Source organism: Adiantum capillus-veneris, chromosome 8 (assembly GCF_014529385.1).
Source record: "Adiantum capillus-veneris isolate H3 chromosome 8, ASM1452938v2, whole genome shotgun sequence".
NCBI lineage: Eukaryota > Viridiplantae > Streptophyta > Polypodiopsida > Polypodiales > Pteridaceae > Adiantum > Adiantum capillus-veneris.
In genome coordinates, this window is record NC_140938.1 from 120,838,674 (window position 1) to 120,852,225 (window position 13,552).

A 13,552-nucleotide genomic window follows, 5' to 3' on the forward strand; every position below is an offset into this window, starting at 1 on the left:
AGACAATGAATATGTTGGAAGTATTAGAACAGGATGAAGAGGAGAAATTCTTGAAGGCTAACCTGGATTTAGTTTCTCTTTATCTTGCAGATGTTTCTACAATTTCGGAGGGGAAGTCTTTATGGGATCAAGAAATGGCAGCGTCACGGGGCAAGAAAAATTATTGCCTATGCCCAAACCATTGGAGGAGATTATTAGGCAAGAACGTGAGTTTGAAGCACAGATGAGCAAAGTAACAAGGGTGAAGGAGGATGAACTAGAGACGGTCTTTCTAGGAGCTCCAAAGGAATATAAGCCAAATTCATATCAGTAAATAACTTGAGGCAAGTTTTCAAGGAGACCTAATTTATTTGTTGACTGAATTTAACAATGTTTTCGCGTTGGAGTATGCAGATATGAAAGGATTTGATCCAAGATTTTATTAGAATAAGATTCATTTAAAACCAGATGCAGTGCAAGTGAAGCAACATTCATATAGGACGAATTCGAATGTGGGCAAGCAAGTCAAGGTGGAAATTGATCGCTTGTTACAGGTGGGTTTTATTATCCCTATAGATAACCCAGAATGGATTTCCTCTATTGTGGTGGTACCAAAGAAAAACAAGAAAATTGGAATTTGTGTGGATTATAGGAAGCTGAATGTAGCTACTATTTCAAACCCTTTTCCGCTCTCATTTTTGGATTCTTTTTTAGATGATGTGGTAGGATATGAGATGTATTATTTTCTGGATGGGTTTAGTGGATATAATCAAATTCGGATGGCTGAAGGGGATCAGGCTAAAACAACTTTTATTACAGCATGGGGCGTTTCTCATGCGCAGTAATGTGGTTCGGATTAGGGAATGCGCCCTCAACTTTTCAAAGGAATATGTTTCAAATTTTTTGTCCTTACTTGATAGATTTTATGTGAATCTTTTTGGATGAACTCAGTGTCTTTGGAGCGCAATTAGAGCATTTGAAGCAATTGCAGTTATGTTTTATGAAATGTAGAGAGGTGAAATTTAGTTTAAATCCGTGCATTCAAGGTGCAAAGTGGTAGATTATTGGGACATGTAATTTCTGAGGAAGGTATTTCAGTGGATCGAGATAAAATAGTAGCAATTATGGAATCACCTCTGTCGACAAATCCAAATGAGTGTGCAAGATTTCAAGGTCAAGCTCGTTGGCATGGGAGGCATTTGTGGTTTGTAGCACATTTGGCAATCCCCATTAATCAGGGAGCACATGCCAAAGTTTTTGAATGGACCCACGAATGTGATCTGGCCTTTTGGAGATTAAAAATTCAACTGTCTAAAGCTCCTATCATGATTCCGCTGAATTGGGGTTAGGATTTTCATGTTTTTGTGGATGCTTCTGATAGGGCTATTGACAGTGTGCTGATACAGGAACAAACTCAAGGGTGGTTTTGAACTGTCTATTATGCCAGCAAATGATTATCATTTACAGGAAAAAATTATTCAATAACATAAAGAGAATGCTTAGGGATGATTTACTTGGTGAAGAAATTTCATCATTATCTGTTGGGATGGCGGTTTTTCTTTCATGTGGATCATTTGGCTCTCTTATATCTGGTGCACTAATAGGATTTGATAGGAAGATTAGCTCGATGGGTGCTCTAGTTACAGGAATTTGATTTTGAGGTCATACATTGTCCTGGAGTGCAGCATGCGGTTGCTGATTACCTGTCCCGGCTTGATTCTGGCGAGCCGCCCACGGGGGTTGCGGATGAATTTGTGGATGTGTCCTATTTTTGACAGGAGTAGTTGCGGATGCGATTCCAATACAGAAATCATCCCGGATGATTCCCATCATTCCTTGGACTTGGTACGAGGATATGTTTCATTTTATTGACAGTGGAGAAATGCCTTCATTTTTTTCACGACATCAATGACACCGGATGGCTATTTGTAGCCGGAATTTTGAGATTGTCATGGGGAAGTTGAATTATCTCACAATATCGGATGTTCTATTAAGATGTGTCCTACCACAAGAACAAGGATCTGTTCTGGAGGAGGTTCATACTGGTATCATTGGGGTCACTTTGCAGCTTTCATCACAGCACGGAAAGTACTACAATCTGGATTATGGTGGCCAATGTTGTTTCAAGATGCCATGGATTTTGTACAACATTGTGATGTTTGTCAACGGTTGGGGCAACCTACTAGGATGTCCAGAATGCCTTTACAACTAGTATTACCCTTGGAGCCGTTTCAAAAATGGGGATTGGATTTTATTGGACCTATTAAACTAGTAGCAGCTAGCACTGTCAATAGGTATATTTTGACAACAATGGATTATGCAACTAAATGGGTGGAAGAATGGCCTTTGAAAGATAATACAACCATTTCTCTTGCTAGGTGCTTGATAAAAGGATATTTTTTCCCGATATGGCTGTCCCAATCAGTTGGTTAGTGATCAGGGTAGCCATTTTTTGAATAAGGTGATGAAGAGAATCTTGAAATTCTATTTTGTGTTACACTAGAAATCTTCTCCATATTATACTCAGGCGAATGGGTAGGTAGAATCAACTAATAAGAAATTGGTCTGCATCTTGACAAAGCTAGTTAATCTGCATAGAACGGATTGTGATGTCAAACTTCCTTCCTCATTATGGGCCTATCGTATGGCATATGAAGTGGAAACATGTCTAACTCCTTTCAAATTGGCATTTGGTATGGAGGCAATTACCCCAATGGAGCATGTTGTTGGAGGAGTGTCAACAAGTGGTGGGGCAAATGGGGTGCAGTACCCCGATGAATACAAAGGTAGGGCAACTTCTCACATCGGTGTTTCCCTTACAAGAAGTTTTTTCTCTTGCCCTTTGACCTTTTTGCCACTTTGGGGATGATAGATTTCTCGCTCGCACCACTTAGTCAGTAGAGGTTCCAAGTTTTGTGCCTCTTGAGGAGTTGTCTCATACCCCTGCTCGTGTACCAGATGTAGCTAGTGCTTCTACTGCAGTGGTAGCCTCTATTTCATTGGAGATGGCCAGTGCGGGGACATTCAGCTGAAAGAGAGAACGAGAGGAAGTCTTGCTCTCCACACCATCTCCTGCCCTGACGTCGTCTTTGGCCAGAGGCCAACTGCCAAAGGATTCTGTAGTTGCATGTTGGCGTTAAAGAATGCAGGAGCGTGCTACAACTTTAAATCCTGAGGGAACTGGCTTTGCATGTGTGGACACTTCCTCGCAACCAGAAAACCATGATGTTGTTCCGGTAGCTACGAATGCGGTGGGAATGAATCCAGTCCCTTTACCTTGGGAAGCTCAAATCGCAAATCCCTCGAATCAGCTCCAAGCGTGTGAAACCTTTTTGCAATGCATGGTGGATCCCTTGTGGTCAGTTTGGCTAACACCAGCAATTGAGGCACCAATCACTGATCTCAAATCACAAGTGGCTGCCTTGCAGGCTTGTAATGAGGAGCTGGCGGGCCAAAACTTAGCACTGCATAGTACAGCCCAACAGCATGCTAGTGAAATACAAACTCTGAGCCTAGGTTTATTCTTCATTTGTCTCCTCTATTCAAGATGAGCTTCTTTGCTTGCGAACGCTGAATAGCTTGACACATTATTTAGCATCTTATCCTGGTGATGTGATGATCAATTTGAATGATCTAGATCACTACCAGTGGAAATGCAACAGGACCTGCACAACTTTTGGGGAGGTCAAATGAAGAATTGGAGGTCTATGCTATCCACTGCACCGGTAACTCAGCAACCACCTCAACAACTCGTGGTGAGCCAACCTGAGCCGCCTACTAATGACAGGGGTAAGGGCATTGTACAAGAAGGTTTTGATATTTTTGATTGGGTGAAAGCTACATAAAAATGTACTGAAGCCCAAGCCCATGTCTCTTGTTTGCAGCGAGTCATTCATCATCTTCGTAAGGAGCAGTGCAGAGTCTCTTTTTGGGCAAAGACACTTGCTCACTCTTTTTCACTCAATCTCCCAGCATTTCCACCATTTTGGCCTGCTCTAAACCGATATTTGGCTCGGTATTACCCTATTCATACCCCTCTTGCTCCTTTATCCCACACCCCTTAGTCTGTTTCCTTGCCAACGTAGTTCATTCCACGGGAACCTTGGCCATAGCACCCTTAGATAGACCCACACTTGCTAGTAGAGGGTTAAAGGGCCCATCGGCAAGATTTTGTGGGTTCAGCTACATCGACATTTTGTCGTCACTAGAGCGTGAGGAGGAGCAACAACCGGAGCCTTCGACACGGAGAGGCTAAAGCTGTGGGTTCACACAATCCACCATGCGTGCCAGGTGTTATGGTATAAGCCGCACACTGCAGTCCTGCGGATGTCTGGACACTGCGGACTAGGACTTCATATGGCTTTAGACAGTTCTTCATGGGATATCATGGGACAAGACGGGGTTTTTGCATCGTTCTCGATATATGCTGGAGCAACGGGTGTATTTGGGGGGGATACCACTCATTGTGGATATCTCTTAATCAATCAATATATTATTCTCATGTAATCTTGTGTTTGATTACATTTCAATGAAGAAGATTTTGTTTTGTTCGTGTGTATTGTCTTCTATTCTATCTTCTTATACATTGTTGCTCATCTAATGTAAGAAAGCGTGAGGGTATTCATTCCCGTAGTGCTTATTTCTCCACTACGGAGCTATAGGCATTACAATTGTATATATGTTTTCAAATTAGTTGTTGTAGCCATGGTAGATGACAAGCAGCCAAACTCTCCAAGTTTCAATTTTTGAGCTTCTCCATCCAGCACGTCATTGGAGAAGATGCGTACTTTCTTCTCATAGTTTTCCCCATAACAGTGTGCATACGCACAAAAATTATAGTTAAGGTTATGGTTTGCAAATTTGGTTATGGTTATGATTTTGTAATTTGATTAATATTATGGTTTTGTAATCTACTTAGGGTTAAGATTATGGTTATGGTTTTGTAAGCTGCTTAAGGTTATGGTTGTGGGTTGCAAATTTGGTTATGGTTATTGTTTCCAGTCCGGCTTAAGGTTATTGTTAAGGTTTGAGAATATGCTTATGCTTATGGTTTTGGAATCCGCTTAAGGTAATGGTTATGGTTTGAAATTTGGTTATTTTTATGGTTTTGAAAACCGCCCAAAGTTATGGTTATGGTAATGGTTTGAGAACGTGGTTAAGGTTATGATTTGAGAATTTGGTTATAGTTATGGTCTTGGAATCCGCTTAAGACTATGGTTATATTTTGAGAACTTAGTTATGGTTATGCTTTTGGTATCCACGTAAGGTTATGCTCATGGTGAGAGAATTGGTTATGGTTATCGTTAAGGTTATGGTTAAGGTTATGATTAAGGTTATGGTTAAGGTAATGGTTATGGCTTTAGAATTTGGTTATAGTTATGGTTTGCAATCTACATGATGATTATGATTTATGAATACTGTTATGGTTATGTTTTGTGAATCTTGTCATAGCCAACTCGAGAGTATGCTTAAAATTTGTATGAAACAGTGGGTAAGCTCAAGGACATTTTGAGGTAAAAATTTCAAGAGTTCGCAAAAAATCAGATTATTTACTCTTTCTTGACATTTTAGGCCAAATTAAGTTTTGACTTGATTCCTAGGCTTAAAATAACTCATGAAAAGACTGTCCATGACAAAAGTGCAAAAAATGGTTCATTTTAAGTCTGAAGTAAATAATTGCGATTATTTACTTTCATCTCAAATTTGACCAAGTTGATACTAGTGACGCATTGCATGTGTATAAACAACTTTTGTAAAGGCATAAAAGATTTGGATCACCAAACTGACAAAAAACTGGGTAAAAACTAAAGTTTGTACTGACTTTCTGAAACTTGAGTGTAAATTGGAGAAAAATTGTTTAAACTCAACGAAATTTGATTCATAGGCTAATACTGATGTGATAGACATGTGTACATATCCACTTGACCAAAAAGATACAAAAAGTTGTCAGTTGTAAATAATCACAATTATTTACATCTGCCCGATTTTTTAACTTTTTTGACCGAGTTAGCATAACACTAGTTTCACCATATTGTAATAAGCCCACAAACCAAATTTGGTAAGATTTGGATCATTGGATTTAAAATTGTGACCAAATTTGCAAAGTCAGCAGGCTGTAGACAGAAAACTGAAGACCATTTGAACCAAAATTGTCCAAACTTGATGAAATTTGGCTAGAGACCTTAAGTTGAGGTGCTGAACATATTTTTTTCAAGGTTGGGACAAAAACTTGCAAAAAATTAGCTAGAGTAAATAATCACGATTATTTGTATCTGCTTCAAAAAGTGACAATCTTGCATATTTGAGCATACCACAAGGTCAAGCATATCAAGTAGACAAATTTGGATCACAAAAGTGAGACTTAATCTAGATTCTTAAAATCAAAGTCCGCGGACACGAAACAGTTGATAAACTTGAACAGATTTTGTCCAAACTTGTTGGAACTTGTCCGGTCCAAGGACCTTTACAGGTTGTATACTTGGCAAACCAAGCCAAAAAGTGTAAAAAAATGAAAAAAGTAAATAGTCAGGAGTATTTACTATTGCTACACAGGGCCACCATTTTTGACTTTTAAACTTGTAGAGTGTTAGACTAGCATAATACAAAGCCACCGGGCAATTTTGGGTTCAGTCGGATCCAAATTGGTACATGTTTGCTCCGTTTTCAGGGTGCAGATTAATCCTTTGATTTTTGCCAAAGTCCAATTTGAAAATCTCAACTACTGACTAAACTCGAATTGAAGTGATACACATAGACCAAATACAATAGCCAACAAAAACTATGATGTCTTTGTGAAAGAATAGCTAACTTGATCAAATTTGTACAGGAATCAGGTTGTAGACAAGGAATCAGTAGCTTGACAGAAGTTGCAATCCAGTCAAGTGGAAGAAATCGACAACAAGTCAATCCAAAGGTAAGTACTCAATCTAGTGCTTCATAAGTCTTTATGAACCTTAGATCTGGTCGTATACTAGGAAATCAAGGCCTACTTGGAGAAACCTCCAATAGAGTATCCACCGAAGAAAGTGTGAATCAAGGAAATTCTTTGCACACTATTCTTGAAGAAGTCTTAGATACTTTTTCTGATTCATTATCCAAAATGTCTTCTTATTCGACTCACTCAAAAATCGGATCAACAATGCTCTATAAGCATATACTCTCTTTTTATAAGACTAATCACCATGGACCTCAGGTTTACCTGGATCCTAACAAAGATTATGATATTCGCATTGATGACCATGATATTGTGTTCGAAGAAGAGATTAGGGCAAATAAACAAGGAAAAATGTACATAGATAGAAACAGAACTCAATATTTACAAGTCAATAACCCTGATGTGATAGAAAAATGGGGGTTAGAAGTAAATACCATAATTCCAAATATGGCTACAAAAGACGGACCACCAACCTTAGAATTCAAGGGATACAATCAAGTTCATTTGAAGCCTTTGAAACGGCTTAGTATGGATAATCCTAGGATCGCAGTCTATTGTTGGGAGGATAGAAATGTAAAAAATCTTATGTGGACTTCTCATGCCAAATCAAGACAACTAACGCCCATGAAGATCATCTATATCTTCAAGATCAAGGATAAGGGATCAATAGATCTACCAACCTACCTGTTTAGGGATGGTTATAACAAAAACTTTGTTATGATGACTCCTGAGGAGGTAGAACAAACCAAATATCAAGGATATTCAATAAGGGATTGGATATTGGGCCAAGGACCAGAAACTATTCCAAGAGATGAACATCAAGAGAGATCTTCCAAGATTAATGTTAAGAAACCAGAAACCACCTCATCACTAAGAAAATCGGGTGACAATAAAGCCAGTCCAGGGCTATATGAGTCATTATTTTCAACAGACTGGTTTGAAGGACTCGGAACATGACCAATTGCCAAGAGATCGGGAGTTGAGCCAAATAAACGTGTCAGACCAGCTCATTTTCAGAAATGGGTTAAAAAATATAGTGGATCTGGGGATCCATACGATCACTTAGAAAGCTTTAAGCAAGTGCTAAGAGCAGAAGCATATTCGATTTCCATACTCAATTCAAGGGGTTTGGAATGACATTTGAAGAAAAATCATTGACATGGTTTCAAAACATTCCACCGAGGTCAATCATGGACTTGAACACATTAGCTCAAGGATTTGTAGATGCTTGTTCCAAAACGGGGATCAAACACAATACGGTAGCTCAAATCTAAAGCTTTAAACAGAAACATGGTGAGTCTGTTAGGGATTGTGCAACTCGAATGAAACAATACATTGCAAGATGCCCAAGGCTAGAGATACCTGTAGAAGAATGACTAGTATCATTGTTTTTAGAAGGACTAGAAGCATAACCAAAGAAGCATACAACCCTAGAAGAGTGTGTGTCAGATGCTATTGACTTAGGAGACAATTGTGATATTTTCAACAAAGAATATGTCCCTAAGAATAACCAAAGTGACAAAACAACATCCACTAAACCAACACAAGTGGGAACGGTTACTATAGCACCACTTTCAACCATAGAAGACATGCTCAAAAGGATGAATAACATGCAAAAAGCACCCATGAGAGGACCGGAGCAAGGGAAACCTCAACAGGGATAACCAATTAAACCAAAAAAATGGTGTGAATCAAGGGTAAATGGACCAACCATAAGACCAATGAATGCTACTACCAACCAAAGTATGATGGGAATGTTCAGTACGTGCTCACGAGGCCACAAGGACAACCCATGTATAGATACCAGCCTAACATGGCACCAGCTCAAAGACCACCAAGACCTCAATCCATGTCGGGTCAACAACCTCCATATTCGGGACATAATGTAGTGCCTGTGAAGTACATGCATTCAGAAGGAGTCATAAATGAACAAGCACTAGTGCCTGTTACACTGCTCAGCATAGTTCATCTACAATCATGGTATAAGGAGATTGGTATAATTCACATCCACTACGAATGGAAGAATCTGTGACATATGCTCCACCAGATCTTGCACCAGTGTATTATGTGGTTAATCAAGGTGCTAGACTTCCTATGGTAAGACCCATGATTTAAGCCAAGAACAAAAAACTGTCATAATTCTGGTACAGATGATCATTGGAAAAATAAATTCCGAGAGCCTCACAAGAACCTCAAGCCAGTTGAAGCTTATTGCATACAATGTTGAAAAAAGCGAGGACACTTCCCAGAAGATTGTCCTAAAAATCCTTTAAACAAGGGTAAAACAGTAGTAAATGTAGTCCGTGATGCCTAGTAGCTCATCTGAAAGTGAACAAATTACTCCAATCATGGTAATCTCTAGAGCCCAAACTAAGAAAAAGAAACATAACTCCTCTGATGATTCAGAGAATACAAAAATTGGCTCTCAAAAGACCAAAAGAAGCAGAAGCAAAAGGTATGAGATGAGAACAGAAACAACGAGCTGAAACTGAGGAGAAAGAAAAATAACTTTCCCAGGAAAAGGTGAAAGAAACTAGAAGCAAAATCAAAGAAACAACCGTGAAATCTGGAGGATTAATTTTGGTTGACAAAGTTTTTGAGCCTTTTAATGCAGCCTTGGAAGCCCACCAAGCAAGACTTAAACCGGGCCAAAACATGGAAAACAAATGGAAGAACTATCATTCTCCAGACATGGAAACAGCTAAGCTTGAAGCTTATCAAAATTTGGTAAGAATCACGCAAGAGATACTGGAAAAACAAAAATCTAAGCTCCAAAGTATGGAAAAACCTGAAGAGCTTGTGTTAAGAGACAATCAAGAAAAATCCGAAGTGATGGTAGAACCCCACTTTGAACCAAAAGAGCCAGAACTTATAGTGCCGGACAGCAAAGATGCCTTAGACGGAATTCCATTCGTAGAGGAAGACTGGCCAGGACACTTATGGGAAAAAGTTAGAGAGATCAATGATGGGAGCCTACGAACTCTAAAGTCAGCTCCTATTGAGGAAGTTTGGTTAGAAAACCTACCTCTTGATATGAACATGGATGTACAATCCTTGTATGGGGATTGCAGATCTGAAGCTTCAGGAATGTCTAAACCATTGACCTTGAAAACATTATCCTCTTACTTCGGAGTTAATGAATATGAATCCATAGTGTGTAAGACCACTCAAGTAAAAGAGCAAAACAGACGCTAGAAGTAGACAACATTAATTCAATCATGTCTACACCCATCCATTGCAATCTTACTTTGGGAGAACTGTTAAAAATTAGACCATATTTATGGAATGATCTATAGGAAACCCTCAAGAAGGTGGGGATAACCGGGCTAATCGCAAAAAAGTTGGGAAGATTGAAACATGAAATGGATAAGAAAGAGATTCGATCTGTTCCAATGAACAAAGTTTGAGAATAATACAAAGGGGAAGAAAGAAACACCACCCTTTCAGTGAAATATAATGACATAGAAACCATGGCAATACTGGATAGTGGGGTAGGCATAGCCATAGCCACAAAAGCAGTATGGGAATCCTGGGGACAACCAACCATTAAACAAACTCGAATGAAATTGGAATTGGCCGATGGACATATTGAAAGACCCTTCTGATTGCTTGAAAAAGTGATAGTTATTTCCTGTGGGATTGAATATCAACACACTTTTTCCATAGTAGATTTTGGGAAGAAACTAAATTACGAAATCATAGTGAGAAGACCTTTCATGCAACAGGTACAGCTTATCCAAGATTGGGGAAACAATTATCTGCACTTGAAGCAGTGGGATCTATAACAAGGGTTAATCTAAAAGATCACACTTATAGAGATGTCATGAAGACGCCCATACAAGAGTTTGATTCAGTCTTTTTGGTTGAAACTAAGCTTCCATCATGGTTGAACAAAGACACTCCTATTTGGATGTGTGGAGCTTCAGAAACGAAAGCTTAAAACAAGAAGAATGTATCTTAAAAAGGGATTGCACAGATGAAACCTATGTGCCTGAACCCTTTCCAAAGCATTTGTTTGAGCCATTTGAGTGGACTCAAATTTTAGTGACAATGGATGTTTGTGTGAATACATCTATGCCTTCTCAATTTTGCAATGAGGACGGCTATGACATAATTCCCATCCATTTCAACCCTCTACATTGAAGATGAAATGGAGGAACCCAAGGACTTGATGAAAGCTCAACAAGTCTTTTCAGACCTCTACTATGATGCAACGGACGAGTTAGAGGAACACTCAGCTACCTCAGAAGATTCAGGGTCAGAAAAAGAATGTGTGAGAGCTAACTTACTCATGAAAGGGGAGCAATTACATCTTTGACTTAGACTTGACATAGATGATTGAAATTAGGCTTTTATAGGGTTTGATGTATTAAACATCAGAAAAATAATGTGACCACATCAAAACTTTGGCCGGCTGACCCAACGGGCGCCTTGCCTAGGTGGGGACTTGTATGTTGTTATCACCTCCAAACACTTCCTCTAACATTTAATGGCCTAATAACTTATGTGTAGTGGAAATTAGCATGAACATAGTGGGCATTTCATTAGAGTAGATTCCTAATGAGAATTACAAGAGTGCTTGGGTGGAGAGAGCAACAAAAAGCATAACACCTAGTTAGATAGCATCGACAATACTTTCAAAAGAGAGAGAAATTAAGCTATTGACAATAGTTGAGGACCGGATTTGCATGGAGCCGGTCCCCCCTCCAAAAGGCTTTGTATTATGGTTTCTCCCATCAAGAGAGACATTGTACAATACAATTCTTTGTGTTCCTTCAAGACTAGCTAGTGTAATGAAGATGGAAGCTTCATGCACTAAGCAAAACACTTCATCAAACACAACTTGAATTATCCCCGTTCTCAGATCCAAGACCTCACACACCTTCGAAGATGGTGAGAGCTAGCAGGGTATGAGAGTAGATTGAGAGGAAGAAGGAGTATCTTACGAGAAAGATGTACATCTCCTCACATAATCACTCATATGTAGCATATCTTAGCTTAGTAATTAGCTTGGTAGAGGAGATGAGCATGCATTGAAGCTTGGATCTTGGTTGGATTTGCATCCACATGCCAAGAGAGTGTTGATGTAGGCTTCTATTTCACAAGCTTGGAGTAGGTGATGAGTTCTCCATTAAAGCTTGGGAAGAGATAGTCTTATCTTTCTTCACACATGAGCTTGTGTGAGTGTGTGTGTGATAATACCTTGCAAAAATCAACCCCCTCTCTCTCTTGGGCGAGCCCTCTTGCTAAATGCTCTTCCTGAAGCCTCATTGGCCCTCCTCAAGTCAAGCCAATTACAATTAAGCAGCATAAGTGATAGCCTTTTGACATGTGTCCCCCTTTCCCCTTTTGTGAGAGCTTTAGGTAATTAAATAATTAAACTAAACTCTCATTGGACCCCTTTGCCTCCTGGCCAATAGGAATCAGGCAAGCCATGGGGCTCCTGAATGCTCATTGGACCCCTTGGGAGACTGCCCAATAGTCTGCTAGGAGACTTAATCCTCATTGGTTTCTTTTATTAAATGTTGTTAAATTAATTAAACTAGATTTTCTCTAGCTTAATTCTCATTGGTCCACTTCAAGGGTCTTCCAATAGGAATTGGGCACCCCTTGTGGGCATCTGGCCTAGGGAGCTGACATGTGTCCCTAATTCCCTTTGTGTAAAGGGATCCTCTGTGTGTGTGTGTGTGTGTGTGTGTGTGTGTGTGTGTGTCTTTCTCTTTCATCCCCTACTAAATGGGCTCGGCCCCTCCTTTGTAGGCTTTGAAGAAGACTTTTGTACACACACTAAGCATCCAATTTTCCCTAGGGTTGACCTTTTGGACACAACCTTTGAATTTTGGAACCTTAGCATTTTGGAAGTCTTAATGGGCTGAACCTTAGGGTCTTTTTAGCCCATTGTTGCACATGGATCTTTTCCAGATGGCCCCCCCTTTGGATCCCTATTTTCCCTCCTTTGGATCCCTACTATGGCCGGTCTGCTAGCTTAACCAATATTCTAGCATTTTCTCCCCTGGCCTTCCCCACATTAAATGATCAGTTTAATATGATAAAATCATTTAGGAGAATTAGATATTGATTATTATGACATTACCTCTCTCTTGAAATCATAGCCGTCCTCGACTATGGTGTAGAGAAGATAAAGCATGTTCATGAGTCCTTTTCTTAGTGGGTAGAGGATCCCTATGTTACCCTACGACATCATTCCATAATGGATGACTAGTCCATTTGGCGCTTGAGAGCCTGAGGCTGCCGCAAGCATGTCTGCACATCAGTCTTATCAGTCTTCCATAGTAGAGTCACAAGCTCTACTTAGTGTTTGGGAGACGTCGTCTCCACAAACTTGATCTAAGCATGCATGCTACTTCATTTTTGTGCACAAAAAAAGAAAAAGAGAATCTTATAAGACAAAATTTTTGTTTATTTTTAACATTTTGTACATTTGCTTACTCTTGGGAAGCATTGTAAGCATTGACAAGGTTTAGGTTATCCTTTAATTGTATGCCTTGCATCCATCTAGCATCTTCAAAAGGATAATTATTAAGTTTAATAAGATAACGTCGGATAGTCTTACCGCCTCTTAATACCTTGTCTTCATGTCGGAGAATGGACTCGGGCTGCAACACCTCCTCTTGGTCC